General features: G+C 43.6%; 1 protein-coding gene across 5 annotated transcripts in view; it reads right to left on the bottom strand.

The window, feature by feature from the left end:
- The window catches only part of CRYBG1 (crystallin beta-gamma domain containing 1), a 785,716-nt gene that overhangs the window by 271,764 nt on the left and 497,873 nt on the right, over positions 1-16,079 (bottom strand). The gene's annotated exons all lie outside the window — the stretch shown is intronic.

Here is a 16,079-nt window from a genome sequence, read left to right as displayed (position 1 = left end):
AAATTCCTAATGGACTTTTCTTGCCACATAAATTTAAAATGAAAAGTAAAACATTAGTTGACAAAAGCAAGCTGATTTAAAGCGCCATGGCCGCATGAGCATGAAGGAGTGACACAAAACGAAAAAAGAAGTTCGCTCACAGTCAAACATATTGGTAGTCATGCAATTATCCATGTAACAGGGTCAATCTTTAAGGGGGTAACAAAACCTCCCCAAGGAGGGACAAACGTAAAGCATTCACCAATGATAACAAAGGATTTTTGAAAGGCAAGCCCACGAAGGAGTGAAAGTGGTGTGTGTGTGTGTGTGTGTGTGAGGTGGGCGTAGTTAAAAAGCCCACAATTCTAACAGCAGGCCAAAGCGCTTAAAAAGCACTCGTTTTTGCAGCCAGGTCAAGAGCTATGTTAGATGTGTGTAAACACTGCAAAGCCTCAATTGGGGCATGGGCTTGAAAAGGCAAAAGAACATAGCTGGAAGCATACTTGGCTAAAAAGAGGATCCTGGAGACTGGTACGCATCCACCAAACTCCCATAAATACATGCACACACTGGCCAGATAGCTTACTCCATCAGCAGCACAGTACAACGGAAGTAGGCACATTTAATTACAATTGAGCTTAAGGGATATGCATGTGAAAGTAAAGTACACACCCTTGGCTTTTAGCCATCCAGCATCTCCTCGTGGCAAATATTTCACAGTATATTTCTAATACAGGCTTGAATGCATCATTAGAGCCTGCCAAAAATAATAAAATGACAGAATCTATGCATTCAGGTCCTACCCAAAGTGAACTACAGAGAAACAAAGTTGGGCATTAGCGGATCAATAGATCTAGAGAATATTACAGGCAGTGATCACAACATGGCTCTGAGGGATATAGGACTACTGGTACATTCACCCACATCTTATGCAGCACCCCCTACTAGACACCCAGGAGCCTGCGCAGCTACAGTATTCCTTCCATCTGTAGCAGTGATGCTACCTAATGCAGCACACCACACCTGTAGAAAAGCAAAAGGTTCCAATAGTAAAGCGAAGAAGAACTTTAAGAATGTCCCATGGTATGTTTGCTGGACTAGTAATCATAATAAGTTCTGGTAACAGCGAGACTTGGGACACTTCAGTTATAGAATTCTCATGTCAGATGATCTAGATCGTGCCACACATTCTTGAAGGACAGAGATGTCTTTCTCTAATCCAAAGTTTGAGTGCCTCATAAACCCAGTGTCACGGTAAAATCTTTAGGCCATGCTCTGCCAATATCACTGCATTTTGTAAAATCGACCCTGCAAATCGTATCTTAATTGCAAACAAAATGAAAACCGCTGCAAGGCCAAGTTTACCACATCATGATCTATACAGCACACAAACACTGAAACTGGCACAGGGCCTGGGGGATGAGGAAGGTAGAAGTCACCAAGAAACATTTGCTTGTGTCTGCAATGAGCTCATTCCACGAAGGTTCCTGCTAAATAAATGACTGTGTTTTAGGGTAAAAGAGCACCTGAAAGGGTCTTTCTCTAGCCAAAGGACCACCAACATTCCCATATTCTAATATTTGTTAGGGTCCAAGAGAAATACATTAAAAATTACTTTCACACTTTAACATTACCAATTATGTGAAATATTTTATTTGTTCATGTATGAGCCTGTTTCTTTTATCGCCTAAATATTCCACCACGTGCCAGCTTGGGACAGCTCGAGGCAATCTTAAAGGCCTGCAAAAATAATAAATGTTACAAAAACACTTACATTTTTAGCAGACGGAGTGCTTGCTCCAAAAAGGATTTTCTGTGGGCCATAAATGAAGTGCCTCAGCAAGTGTACTCTAGGGAAATCCAGATTTGTAGTTCTTGGAAATCGTAGCAAAAAAGAGATCGCTGGAACCAGGACCATTTTGCATTCCTATTTTGCAACCAGTTGTAGCAGCTAGGGGCCCTTCGTAGACTGCACTGTGTCACTGGCCTGCCAGCATCGCTAACTGCCCTTAGCGCACAGGATTGTACTGAATTGTATTACAACATTTATATGTTGATTTAATTTATGTGAATCTCCTAATAAACGGACCTGTCTTCCACTGCAGTGAACCAACATGAGACACTTCAGCACTAGACAATCAAATATGAAGGGTTTATAACATGGGCTGAAGTATATCTAATTGACCCCGTGTACAACTGACATGGTGCATACTGGGATAATTCTTTAGGTGGGAGCAGATGCTACCCTATTCAAGGTAACAATGCTTTAGTTACTCGCGCTGCAGCAGTTGTGTTAGTATCCACTACACTGCTGCTGCCAGGTACTTCTGCATTGATCTTTAGCACTTCTGTAATAACACCACTGTATTTGTATATTGATCTGACTTGCATGACCCAAACAAATCTTCTGCTGCATTGCACGAAAACCAAAGACATATTAACATAACGGGTGGCAGAGGGTAAAGTAACCTGCTGGCACAAGACAATCGCACTTCTCTATAAACTATTATCGATGGGCATCAAGTCCATGCTACCACTTGTGGTTTCATCAAAGGGTGAGTCCAGACTCCTTTTGCACTTAATTATTTAAAAAAGAAAATAATGAATATTGAAACTTGAAGTTGTGAGTGGAACTGGAAGCACCTGTATCTTATGGGAAGGGAGGATGGGGTGGCAGGAAGGATAAAACAATGAGGAAAATGAGTATGCAACTTGAGCATTATAAAATGATTCCTAAAGTAAAATGAAGTTCTGTAAATGTTTCAGAAGGCAGTGTCAAGTGATTAGAAAAAAAAGTTGTATTTTACGGTTTCCTTTCAACATTTAGAATGGTTTTCTCCAGCCCCCAAACAGAGTGAACAGTCCAAGATTTTCGATGATAGCAGCATCAAGGGTCTTTTTCAGAGTTTGGCGTTTGGGATAATCTGTCACAAACGTGACTAGTATTTTGTCTGCTGTATTGCAAGTGTCATAGGCTGTACTGCACTGGTAGAGACATATTTTAGTTGCAGATTCCTTAACATAAAATTTCCCCCAGGCGTTAGTCTAGATCTGGAGATTTTTCCTGAGCAGTACTCCTGCGTACCGTCGGGTGGCGTTGGTGGACTCCGGGTCTGTTGTCGGCCTCATGTTCGCCAGATATCATGTCAGTGGAGCCATGAAGAACACTGACCCTGGTGCATCAGAACTAGGGCCCTGAAAGGGAAGCCCCTGTCCCTAGAAATCAGTTCAGAGTGCGGAAGACGTGGGTCGGTAAGGAATCTGCAACTAGAATATGTCTCAACCAGATAATTTGTTACCAAAGGTAAGTAACTTGTTCATCTGACAGAGACTTCTAGTTGCAGATTCCTTACCTTAAAATATATACCTAAGCAATACCATCCCCGTAGGAGGGTCTGCAAACCAAGATCATACTAGGAAGTCCTGCAGGACCGAACAGGCAAAGTACCCATCCCTTCAGACCTGACTGTCCAAACAGTAGTGTTTGGTGAACGTGTGCAATGATGCCCATGTTGCTGTCTGACAGATGTCCATGACTGGAACTCTGCATGCTAAGGAAGTTGTTGCAGCTGTCGCTCTAGCAAGTGAGTGTGCAAGTCCTCTGGGGGTTGCTTTTTAGCCAATGCGTAGCACATTTTAATGCAGAGAACAACACACCTGGAGATGGTCCCCTTCTGCATTGCTCGACCTCTCTTTGCAATCACATAACCCATAAAGAGTTGATCATCCACCCAGAACTCTGCGGTACAGTCTTTTTGGGTCCAGGCGGTAAAGTCTCTCCTCTTCCATAGAGGGATGTGGGGACACAAAAAGTAGGCAGAGTGATGGATTGGCCTACATTAAAGGGCGTAACCACTTTTGGTAAAAAGGGAGCCCTGGTACTAAGCAGCACCTTGTCAGGATGGATGGAAAAGAAGGGTGGCTTCAAGGAAGGAGCCTGCAGCTCACTGACCCTGTGTCAGAAGTGATGGCTACAAGAGAACCTGTCTTTAAAGAGAGAAGCCGAAGGGGACAGTTATGAAGTAGCGCGAAAGGAGCACACATCAGAAAAGTAAGAACCACGTTCAAATCCCATTGGGGCATAATGAATGGTGATGGAGGAAACATATGGGTAAGGCCCTTCAGGAATCTACCAATGATAGGAGATTTAAATAAGAATGTTTGGTCTGGTAATCTCAGGAAAGCATAGATAGCAGACAAATAGCCCTTTAGGTTGCCCACGACAGAGCCCTGCTGGGCTAGAGAAATAACAAACAAGAGGACCCTTTTGATAGAGAGGCAGAGAGGGGTCAACAGACTTGTCTGTGCACCATGCCACAAATTTGTTCCAATGACAGGCATATACCGTTTTGGTTGAGGGATGCCTGTTTGCGAAGATAATGTATCAGACTTCAGGAGGAAGGTCGAAAGCTGTCAACTGCCGTTGCTCAATCTCCACGCAAGAAGGAGGAGACTGGACAGGTTTAGGTGGAGAACCGTCCCCGGCTGCTCCGACAGAAGATCTTCCCGAAGGGCCAGTCTGATTGGTGGATTGATGGCCATGCTCCAGAGCTCGGGATACCAGACTCTTCCTGCCCAGTCAGGAGCCACAAGAATTATTTGGGCCCGGTCGTTCTTGATCTTTTTTCAAATTCTGGGCAGAAGTGGTATTGGCTAAAAGGAGGCCTGAGTTCTACTCGGGATGAAAAGTGTTGCAGAGCGAGTGCTGCCTTGGAAAATCCAATGCTGACATTGCATGTTCTCTGCAGAGGTGAATAGATCCAATCAAGGCTCTCCCCACTGCTGAAAGAGACCTTGCACCATCTCCAGCCCCCATTTGTAATCGACCATGCATTGACGCAGAGTTTGTCCGCTCTAGCGTTTAGAGAGCCCATCAGATGTTGAACACCAGGAATATGCCCTGATGTTCCAGCCATGTCCAAAGGCGCAGAGTCTCTTGACAAAGGGTCCACAATCCCATTCCACCCTGCTTGCTGCAGTACACCACGGCGGTGGTGTTGTCCATGACACCTGCACCGCTTTCTCTTTGAGAGAGGTAAGGAATGCTTTCAATGCTCGTTTGATTGTCCTGAGCTTCAAAAGATTGATGTGGAGGTGGGACTCTGCTGGAGACCAGATGCATCTGATCTCTGCCTCTCCCATTTGGCCGCCCTACCCCAGGAGTGAGACTTCTGTCACTACTGTCAGATTTGGTTGGGAAAGAGAGAGGGATCTGCCCCTGACCCAATTGCGTTTCAAAAGCCACCACTGCAGATCCTTCACAGTACCCTCTGAGATCTGGACCATGTTGGAGTGATTCCCCTGATGCTTTCTCACCGAAATCCATGATAGAGGCTGAAATATCGGTATCAAAGCCTGAATATGCTGGATTCACTGCTCAGAGGATAAGCCCCAAACTGCACTGTGTCCAGAACAGCTCGGATGAAAGGGAGCATCTGAGAGGGAGTCAGGTCTGACTTTGGCACGTTTATAGTGAACCTCAGCGAATGCAGGAGGTCCGCTGTAGTCTGGAGGTGGGAGACAACAGCCTGGGGCAAGCCCGTCTTCAAAAGCCAGTCATCGAGGTAGACTGAAACCCTTGACCTGCGCATATGAGCTGCTAACACCGTCATCTCTTTGGTGAACACCTGAGGGGCGCTGGTAAGGCCAAAGGGAAGCATGGTAAACTGAAATTGCTCATGGCCTACTGTGAAATGTAAGTAATGTCTGTGGGTAGGCAGGACAGGAATATGGAAATGTGTGTCCTGCAAGTCCAACACTATCATCTAGTCTTCGGGGTCCAGGGCAGGTAGAATTTGAGCCAGAGTGAGCATTTTGAACTTCTCCTCCTTGAGGAAAAAATTGAGGACCCAGAGGTCAATGATAGGGCAGAGGCCCTGGCCCATTTTGGGCACCACAAAGTAGTGGGAATAGCAATCATGACCTACTTTGTGGCACAGGGACCCTCGTTATGGCCCTTGGCCAAGAGAGACGTAACCTCTTCGCGGAGAAGTGCCAGGTGATCCTCTGTCATCCGATCATAGGATGTTGACATGGATGGAGGGATAGTCTCAAAGGGGAGGGAGTAGCCCCTTCAGGCTATTTGCAAAACCCATCTGTCTGATGTGATAGATTGCCAGTGGGGCAGGTGATGGCGGGCCCTGCTCCTAACTGGTCCCTGATGGGGAAGCGTCCGACTAAGAAGGTTTGAGAGCTACAGCTGGAAGGGTGGTGGACTGGGCAGATCTCTGGCTCCCTGATCCATGACGATGTGGGATCCCATGTCGCCAGCCACGCAAAGTTAAGCCAGCATGCGCAACACAGTGGCTGGAGGGAAAAGGACATGGTTGAGCGCCCCTTTCCTAGACACAAAAGGGTGGCGAAAAGTAGACTGAGGGGGGCGAGAAGCAGCTGTGAGGCCCAAGGACCAGGCCGTAGCCCGGAACTCCTTAAAGTGCTCGAACGTCTTTGTCTCCAAAGAGATGGGTGCCATCGAAGGGCATGTCCATGAGCACTACCTGAACATCCCCAAGAAGCCAGATGTCCTCAGCCAAGCATGGCGCCTCAAGGCCACTGCTGATGTAACCGATCTACCTAGAGAGTCGGTTGTATCCAGCCCACATCTTATCGTGAACTTTGCTGCATCTCTCCCGTCAGCGACGGCTTGAGAAAGATTGGCCTGGGCCTCCACCAGGACCTGTGGCAGCACTCCACACCGTGTCCCATAAAGTATGGGTGTAACCGCCCAAAAAGCATGCGGTGTTCATGGACCGCAACGCTAGACTGGAGGAAGAAAACATCCTCTTCACAAGCTGATCCAGTCTTTTGGATGCCCTATCCAGATGAGCGGAAGGGAATGTGCCTGAGGATGTAGAGGCCTGGATAACCAAGCTCGGGCAGTGGGGGAGACTCAAGTCTGAACCATTGTTGTGGAACCTTGTGGTGGCACGACCAATGCCGGTTCGGATCCAGAAACTGATTCCTGGGTGCCCCTCATCCCCACCCCTGAGCTGAGGCCGAAGCAGCTGGCACAGAACTTGAGGGGGGCTCTGCCAACCCAGCAGAGCGCAAAGGCGGTCCGGCAGGGTCAGACTGCCCAAAGATGAGGCACATGGCCTTGTTAAGTTAAACTCATGTAATTGGGCAGGGGTCGCTCCAGCTCCAGGAAACACGGGAAGGTGGAGAGCAGACCCAGAAGTGGGCTTCGAGGACAGAGGTCTAGAAAGACAACACTCCTTTTCCTGCATCGCATCATCCAACCGACAGGGTGAATTTGAAGAATGTTTGCTTTTCTTTGACTTCTTCTTATGCTTACCCGAACGTCCTGAAGATTTTGAATGGGACGAAGAAGAATGGGGGCTCTGTGAGGGGTCTTGGGACCTTCCTTTCGACCGAGAGCGACGCCAGGCCCCAGGAAGCTTTAGGGACCGCACCCTCAAAGCCTTTGGGTTCATGGACCAGCACTCAGAACATGACTTTGGGTCATGCTCCAAACTCCAGAGACACACGAGGTGCGGATCCTTCATGGACATCATCCAGTGACTGGATTCGCAAGACTTGAATCCAGTCTTCTGTTATGATATCTCAACGCACCATAATGTCAAATAAGCTTTGACAAAAATAGAAACTCCAGTCAAAAAGTCACTGTAGGGGTAGCTCTTCTTCAGATCGGTGCATAGGCTGATGCTGAAAAAACAAGAAATTATGTCCGAGCGCCAGGGTGGTGCCTATATAGGACCCGCAACATCATATCGGGCTAACAAGATGCTGACTAAAGATGCGGAGTTGACCAATGCCACATGACACCGCACAGGAGTACTGCTTGAGAAAAATCCAGACTGGCGCCTTAGGGATAGTCTAAGGTAAGCAATCCACAAGTAGAAGTCTCTATCAGATAAGACCAACATTCTCAAGTGAAGGCTCCTTAGGATCATTACTCAAACATTACTCAACACAAGAAGGGGGTCTTTCATATAAATGTAGCTTCGTGCTAGCCACTGTCCTCTGTTTCTTTCAGGCATTAACTATGCTCTCAAAACTACTGTCTAATATAACACATGCTGGTAAACTAAGCATTTCAATACCTCTAAATCAAAGTACATGCTGAGCAGCTTTTTTAAAAGCACAGTGGAAGCTTTTTGTGTAGGTGATCCTATTTCAGGTTTCCGGACATCACAAACCGGTTTGTCCAACATAAGTCGATGAGGGCAGGAGCCAAGCTAGAAATTCAAGATATGTTTACACGCAACAAATCTAAATGGGGAGAAACTTACTCAGTTGTTTCCTGAAAACCTGCCATGGCTTTAACAATTATGAATGTTTAGGCACAGGAGTAAGTCCTGTATGTTGAAACGTTGTTATGGCTGTTCCCTAATCATTTTCCAAACCATTAAAATTAAATGGGTATCACTGGCCACCCCACATACTGCTAAGCAAAACAGTGAGTACAAAGGTGTCTATGGGGAATATCAAGTAATAATGTACAGGGAGTGCAGAATTATTAGGCAAATGAGTATTTTGACCACATCATCCTCTTTATGCATGTTGTCTTACTCCAAGCTGTATAGGCTCGAAAGCCTACTACCAATTAAGCATATTAGGTGATGTGCATCTCTGTAATGAGAAGGGGTGTGGTCTAATGACATCAACACCCTACATCAGGTGTGCATAATTATTAGGCAACTTAACAAAAAACAAATATATACCCATTTCAATTATTTATTATTACCAGTGAAACCAATATAACATCTCAACATTCACAAATATACATTTCTGACATTCAAAAACAAAACAAAAACAAATCAGTGACCAATATAGCCACCTTTCTTTGCAAGGACACTCAAAAGCCTGCCATCCATGGATTCTGTCAGTGTTTTGATCTGTTCACCATCAACATTGCGTGCAGCAGCAACCACAGCCTCCCAGACACTGTTCAGAGAGGTGTACTGTTTTCCCTCCTTGTAAATCTCACATTTGATGATGGACCACAGGTTCTCAATGGGGTTCAGATCAGGTGAACAAGGAGGCCATGTCATTAGATTTCCTTCTTTTATACCCTTTCTTGCCAGCCACGCTGTGGAGTACTTGGACGCGTGTGATGGAGCATTGTCCTGCATGAAAATCATGTTTTTCTTGAAGGATGCAGACTTCTTCCTGTACCACTGCTTGAAGAAGGTGTCTTCCAGGAACTGGCAGTAGGACTGGGAGTTGAGCTTGACTCCATCCTCAACCTGAAAAGGCCCCACAAGCTCATCTTTGATGATACCAGCCCAAACCAGTACTCCACCTCCACCTTGCTGGCGTCTGAGTCGGACTGGAGCTCTCTGCCCTTTACCAATCCAGCCACGGGCCCATCCATCTGGCCCATCAAGACTCACTCTCATTTCATCAGTCCATAAAACCTTATAAAAATCACTCTTGAGATATTTCTTGGCCCAGTCTTGACGTTTCAGCTTGTGTGTCTTGTTCAGTGGTGGTCGTCTTTCAGCCTTTCTTACCTTGGCCATGTCTCTGAGTATTGCACACCTTGTGCTTTTGGGCACTCCAGTGATGTTGCAGCTCTGAAATATGGCCAAACTGGTGGCAAGTGGCATCGTGGCAGCTGCACGCTTGACTTTTCTCAGTACATGGGCAGTTATTTTGCGCCTTGGTTTTTCCACACGCTTCTTGCGACCCTGTTGACTATTTTGAATGAAACGCTTGATTGTTCGATGATCACGCTTCAGAAGCTTTGCAATTTTAAGAGTGCTGCATCCCTCTGCAAGATATCTCACTATTTTTGACTTTTCTGAGCCTGTCAAGTCCTTCTTTTGACCCATTTTGCCAAAGGAAAGGAAGTTGCCTAATAATTATGCACACCTGATATAGGGTGTTGATGTCATTAGACCACACCCCTTCTCATTACAGAGATGCACATCACCTAATATGCTTAATTGGTAGTAGGCTTTCGAGCCTATACAGCTTGGAGTAAGACAACATGCATAAAGAGGATGATGTGGTCAAAATACTCATTTGCCTAATAATTCTGCACTCCCTGTAGAAGTATCATTTTTAACTAATACTCTTGACAAGCAAATAAAGGAGGTAGCAATTTATCCTTGTGCAGACTGCTTAGTTTTTGTAGAGGTAGCAAATGTATGAGTTAGAATCTGGTCTTGTTTCTCATCACCAAACGTGGAGGGCAAAGATTTCCTGGCCAGTAACAGAGTAATTTAGGGTACAAATAACAGAAAACATGGTTCTTGCGCTGCTGGAGTACAGGCCTGGCAGTATTTTGCTCCAAGAAGCAAGGGTGACTCAGAAGAAGTTAATGTGCCAAAAAGATGTCTTACGTGAGTACATATTGCATTATCACGTGTGCAAACCACATCCTCTCTGAAACAGTAACGCTTATTAATTGCCAGACTAAGCTGATTAAGGGTATGCGACCGTTGGTGAGTTTCAAGATTTTAATTTGCCTTGATCAGGAATACAGCGGACGATTGCATGCTTTTAGTGAAAAATAAAAATTAAAGACAACTTTTTCCATAAAATGTTTGTTATGTAAACAGATTGCATGTGCTATGATTGTGTCAAAGAAATCTGGCTACACTCTTTGGGTACACTGCAAGGCACAGGCGGTAACACAGCTGTTTGAACAACATTGTAGCGGAAATCTGAAATAGAGGCCTGATCCTTGAATTTGTAAAAACTTGGCACAGAAAGGGTAACAACTAAACCAGTAGTTACATTAACAAGCCAATACAGGCTTCAAACATTTTTGCAGCTTTTTATGGTCAACACCAATACAAATTTTGAGTCTGCCCAACATTGAGATTGCGAAGATTCTTTCAGCATGGAGAATAAAGTAGAGTTCTTATGGTTCACAGGGCAATGGAATAAAATAGGCATAAAAGATGAACGCATAAGAAATGCCATCGTTTAAGATCTGTTGTTAGTCAACACCTTCCGATTTTACTAAAACTATATGAATAATATACTTGTGTCCTTTCTATGATTCCTTTTCATCCACTGATCTATTCTTGAGTCATTCACTTTTAATTCCACCCATTACAGCATGGAGCAGTAGTTCAGGCCCCTTCAGCCTTTGGCAAAATTCAATGTGAGTGGCAGCATTCTGCTACAGCACAAGAGCACATCCATACACAAGTCATTCCCGTCACAGCTAGGGGCTAATATAGTACTGCAATGTGTGCTTCGACAGCAAAAACATATTTTTGCTTCCAGACAGTTTTTTATATTAGTGAGGGTTCCACAAAACTAAAGTTTTACAAAAACTGTGACAAAACTAGAACCAACACCAGACATTTAGTTGTTGCTAATGTTTGTTTCAGTTATTGTAATTCACCTCAGCATAGACAGCACCATCTGACTAATGCTCTTTGCTTACCCAATTCCTCAAAGAAAAACATGGTGTTCCGTTTCACTACACTTTATGTTCCCCAGGTCCAAAGGGTGAAAGTTTTTTTTAAGAGAACCTGCCAAAAGATAGTCAGGTATCAGACAAGACTTGATTAATTTATATTATGATTTAATGTTTTCTAAACTCAACTAACATATGGAGCGAGACCTGTATGGCCAAGTTTTCTCTACAAGCAAATGTAGTTGTGGAAGATGTTAATGGATTCAGTGGCTCTCTGATATGTAATCTAGGGAAGCACCACAGACATTAGAATGGCATTAGGCTGGCTGTCAACACTCTCTTGTTAGGGTCAAGTGCACGCAAGCATTCTGGACCGTGTTGTAATCTCTATGTGGGCTTCTAACCACACCCATGTCACGCCCGTCACTTTCATTAGTTCGTGGGCTTGCCGTCTGAAAATCGATTGAGTCCATTTGTGAAAGGTATGCATACGTCATGCCTATTCCGGTGTTTAGCCCTCCATGAACGCACCGCAAAACTACTGAAAACATACGAGGCTCTATGGTTTCTGGACTGCTTTACCATTTCATTTACTGGGGTGAAGTTGAGCGCTTTGCATGACATTGACCCTGTTACATGGATAATTGCACTTTTGCCGGTTACATGGATAATTGCACTTTTACCAGTAACATGGATAATTGCACTTTTGCTGCTTACATGGATATTTGCACTTTTGCCAGTAACATGGATAATTGCACTTTTGCCGATAAGTTTCACTGCGAGCGAACTCCTGTTTCCTTTTCTCAGTCTCCTTCACGCTCATGACGACCATCGGCTAGCATATGTGAAACTGTTTTACTTTTCATTATTAGTTTATGTGGCAAGAAAAGTCCGGTCAGAAGTTTACAATGCTAACAGCTCTAACACAAGCAAACATGAGACCCATTGCATTGCAAACGCTTGTGTTAATTACTGTATTCCAGTGTGATTAAAGGTTATCTGATCTCAATTACACAACTTCTGCTTTAAGTTTGAGATGTGTACATCCAAGCTCTCATGAGCTATGTGTTAATTTCAGCCGCTGAAGTGTGCTTCACTGTTAGATAGCAATATATTTAGACATTATGTAGTGGTGGTTGTCACTGTGTACTTATAGCTCAGAAAGTGTTTCTATTGAAAAGGCATTTTTTTATTTGCCTATAACTTTTAATCCTGTAGTTGGAAGTGCAAGAAATTTGGCAATTTACTAACTCAGTCATCTCTGTTTGGCATGCCAATTTTCGTGAGGGTCTGTGCAGGTGAAAATAAAGTAAGCAGGAGGGATAGTGTTTTCACATTTTAGCTTTCATAAGAAAATTTGCTCATGTCTACAGCCCAAATGTCTGAACAGATTTACAACAAACTTGGCATGAAAGTAGAACTGTACTCCGATAACGTGTTTTTCCGTTGGTTTTGTATAAATCTATTCATTAGTTTTGGATATATTAGCATTTTAAATAGTTGGTGAGCAGTCTTTAAAGGTTTAACAGTTTTGTATATCTCTGCCATTCTAACTCGCAAATGCTGTCTATCACGTTTAAAAAAAAAAAGAAAAATCACAAAATGTGATTGAGTGAATTGTGGCTGTTTTTTTTCCCCCCTGTGATCTTGAAACTACGCTCCTACCCACAAGTTTCAAGCTGTGGACAAAACTTTTCCATAGTACGTGAGCCAACACTATAGTTAACTGGCCCAAGGTTAGTGATCAGGGGTACCCAGACACATGGATAAAGAAGTCAAACTAGAGAAAAAAAGCAACAAAAACAGTGCAGGACTCATGCGTCAGAAACAGCTCGCTAGCAGTCATTTCAGCGCTGGATTTAACAATGATTTTTTTTTCTCTGACTTTTGAATGCCAGGCAATGTAAAGGAAACAAAACACAAGCATGGTCAGATACTGCTGTGTGCATCCGGGGTGTGCATCTGCAGCAGGATGGGTGTAGGTGCCTAACCCCTGTGAGTGCCTAAAGCAGGCTGAGCGCAGAACCTGTCCACATGTCCGACATATAATCAATGCATCAAAATACAGCATCTCTTCCTGTTGGCTTCCTACTCCTCACTTTCTTCGTAGAGTGGTTTAAGAAGCGCCTGGATACCTCTTTCGGAGGTACTGTGCGCCAAATAAAGCACAATTTATTCATTCATACCCTCCGCTCAAACCTCCCGTGCATGGGGAGTTTGGTGCAGGTCCGTGCTGCAAGGTCTTGTGCAGAGAGCCTGCATGGCCATGCACAGGAGGGTTGACCATGGGGGTGGGATAGGCACAAGGCCTGGCTCTAACTCAGATCTTTGCAGGCAACCTGTGCTGTGCACTGCTGAAGGCCATGTGCACCAGGGGTTGGGTGTCCCTGGCAGGCCAGGCTGTCTGCCGAACACCCAGTACACAGCATAAAAAAAATTAATTTACATAAAAACACTCAAATTTGCCATTTATGCTTTGAATATATAAAACACACACCATAATTCATGACATCTGCCAGGTTAGAAAAATGGCAATGGCAGAGGTACACAAAAATGGTTATCAGAAGAACAACATGACGCTTGCTGTGGCGTATGTTGTGTGCATTCATAACCACAACTGTAGAATTCCAGTGGTTTTATGCATTTGAGTGGGGTCCATAACTCAGTTTTTTAAACTGTTTTCTTTCCGTGAGAAAAAAAAAAATATATATATATATATCTCTTTATGAAACAATCATTTTCTCAAAAGAGTACAGTCCCGTGAAACCAGTTTTTGTCTTTTCATTTTGTCCGGAAAAACGGCAGTGAAAGATTTTGGCAAGTTTCGGCTGAAAACGTCTTGTTCACAGATTCACTTTCTTTATGTAGCCTGCAAAGTGTTCCCTGTAGCCCCAATGTCCAAAAGTATTTTGAGGAACTGAACCAGAAGCATATGAATCTCAGATTTCTGTATGAGATAAGCAATGAAAGCCTAATTCTCTTGGATTAGATTTGCGTAGAGAATGGCAAGATTCAAACAACTTTGCACTTCAAAGAAACCGCAACCAACAGTGTATCATGTGCTTAAAGCTTTCATCCTACAAAACAAAAACAAAATATTCTGTGTCGTGAATTTTTAGGCCTATGCAGCAATTGCTCAAGAGAGTCTGAATTCAAGACAGGTTATAATGATTATCATATTCTTAGCTCATGTATAGTGCGGAAATATGGTCCCGAAGAGGGGAAAAACACAGAACAGAGACATAAATTTACTTTTGGCATATAAAAAAGAAAAACAGGGGGTTGCAACAAAATAAGAATGATCCTCATGTACACTTAAGTAAACAAGATACTTGGGATACCATTTCCACAGGAACCTTACGCTACACGCCACTCCTCCGCATATGGATTACGCCAGGCCCTCCAACCTGATTACTTTATAACCGTTTCGACATTCCTTATCGGGGCGCGTTTAAATTACCCGCCCAAATAGAGTTCCAGATGTGAAATTAACATCGTAACTTGGATTTCTCTACAACTATACCCACTCTAGCCTTGAAAAAGTCACCTGCGTGACGAAACACGTGTTGGCTGTGTTTGATGGATGTTCCCTCTCAATGAAGCAAACTGCGTTTGCGTTTTCAAATAAAAAGACTTTCTATTAAGAACGTGGGATACTAATGTGCCTTATTCTCCAACGAATTCTGAACACTTTGGATATTACTACTTATGTATCACTGCTGTTTACATTGTGTGCTGTGGTCTTTATTGTTCAAAGATACTGGGGAACACAGCTTCCATTAAAGGACGAGTAGAACATCAAATCACAACTCGGACCAAAATCAGACTTCACTTTCCGAAAATAAAAGTCACTGCAGGATCATATAGTAAATAGACACTACATCTGTAAATAAAATAAACATGGCTAAAGAAACAAATAAAGGGGTTCTATACTTGTAACAATTGTAACACACGTAAAAATGGAACCAGCATTGGCATAGCCAGTTTCTCGCCTTTGGGACCTTATAAGTATTTAGCCATGCAGCACATTATCCCGGTTGCTACGACATCTACTGTTCTTTAACATGGAAGCTTTGACACTCTAATCGGGACATTATAGCACTGCATCGAGAAGTACTTATTTAAAGAAATGTTTAAAGAAAGATTAGTATGTAAATTAAGGCAGTTGAGTTGTCTGATTGTACCAACATAAGGTTTAAAAACTGGATTTGCAAACACAATTTATTTTGTTTGGCTCGGACTTGCAGGTGATTGTACCAAAGCCAGATAGTTTTTCCACTGTTGAAAATTGGGCTATTAGTTGTGTGGGCAGCATGAGTGATAGTTACAAATATACATTGGCAAATGGAACATACCATAGACAACATTGTGCCACCACTGGTGACCCCCCTAGAAGGGTCACCCAAACATATCAAGAGTGTTCAGTTATAGTGTAATAAGGATGTTACATTGGCATGAATTAGTCATAATTGCTATAAGGAGAGATCAACAAAACATATAGAATCATCATGTAAACCCAATAAAAGCCATTATTAGAAATAAACTTTGCGATTGTGCATTACTTCATACACTTGGCATAGACTGTAATGGTCAGAACAGCCCCTAGAGTGCACCACAATAAAAATAGCATTTGGAAGAAACATGGGGCCAGATGCAGGAAACACTTTGCGACTCGCAAACGGCAAAATTAGCCGTTTGCGACTCGCAAATGCGTGTTTCCAATGCAGAAATGCATTTTGCGAGTCGGGACCAACACGCA

The sequence above is a fragment of the Pleurodeles waltl genome, chromosome 5, assembly GCF_031143425.1.
Source record: "Pleurodeles waltl isolate 20211129_DDA chromosome 5, aPleWal1.hap1.20221129, whole genome shotgun sequence".
Taxonomy (NCBI): domain Eukaryota; kingdom Metazoa; phylum Chordata; class Amphibia; order Caudata; family Salamandridae; genus Pleurodeles; species Pleurodeles waltl.
The sequence above is the reverse complement of the archived record's forward strand: the minus strand, read 5'-3'. Positions and strand labels throughout refer to the sequence as shown.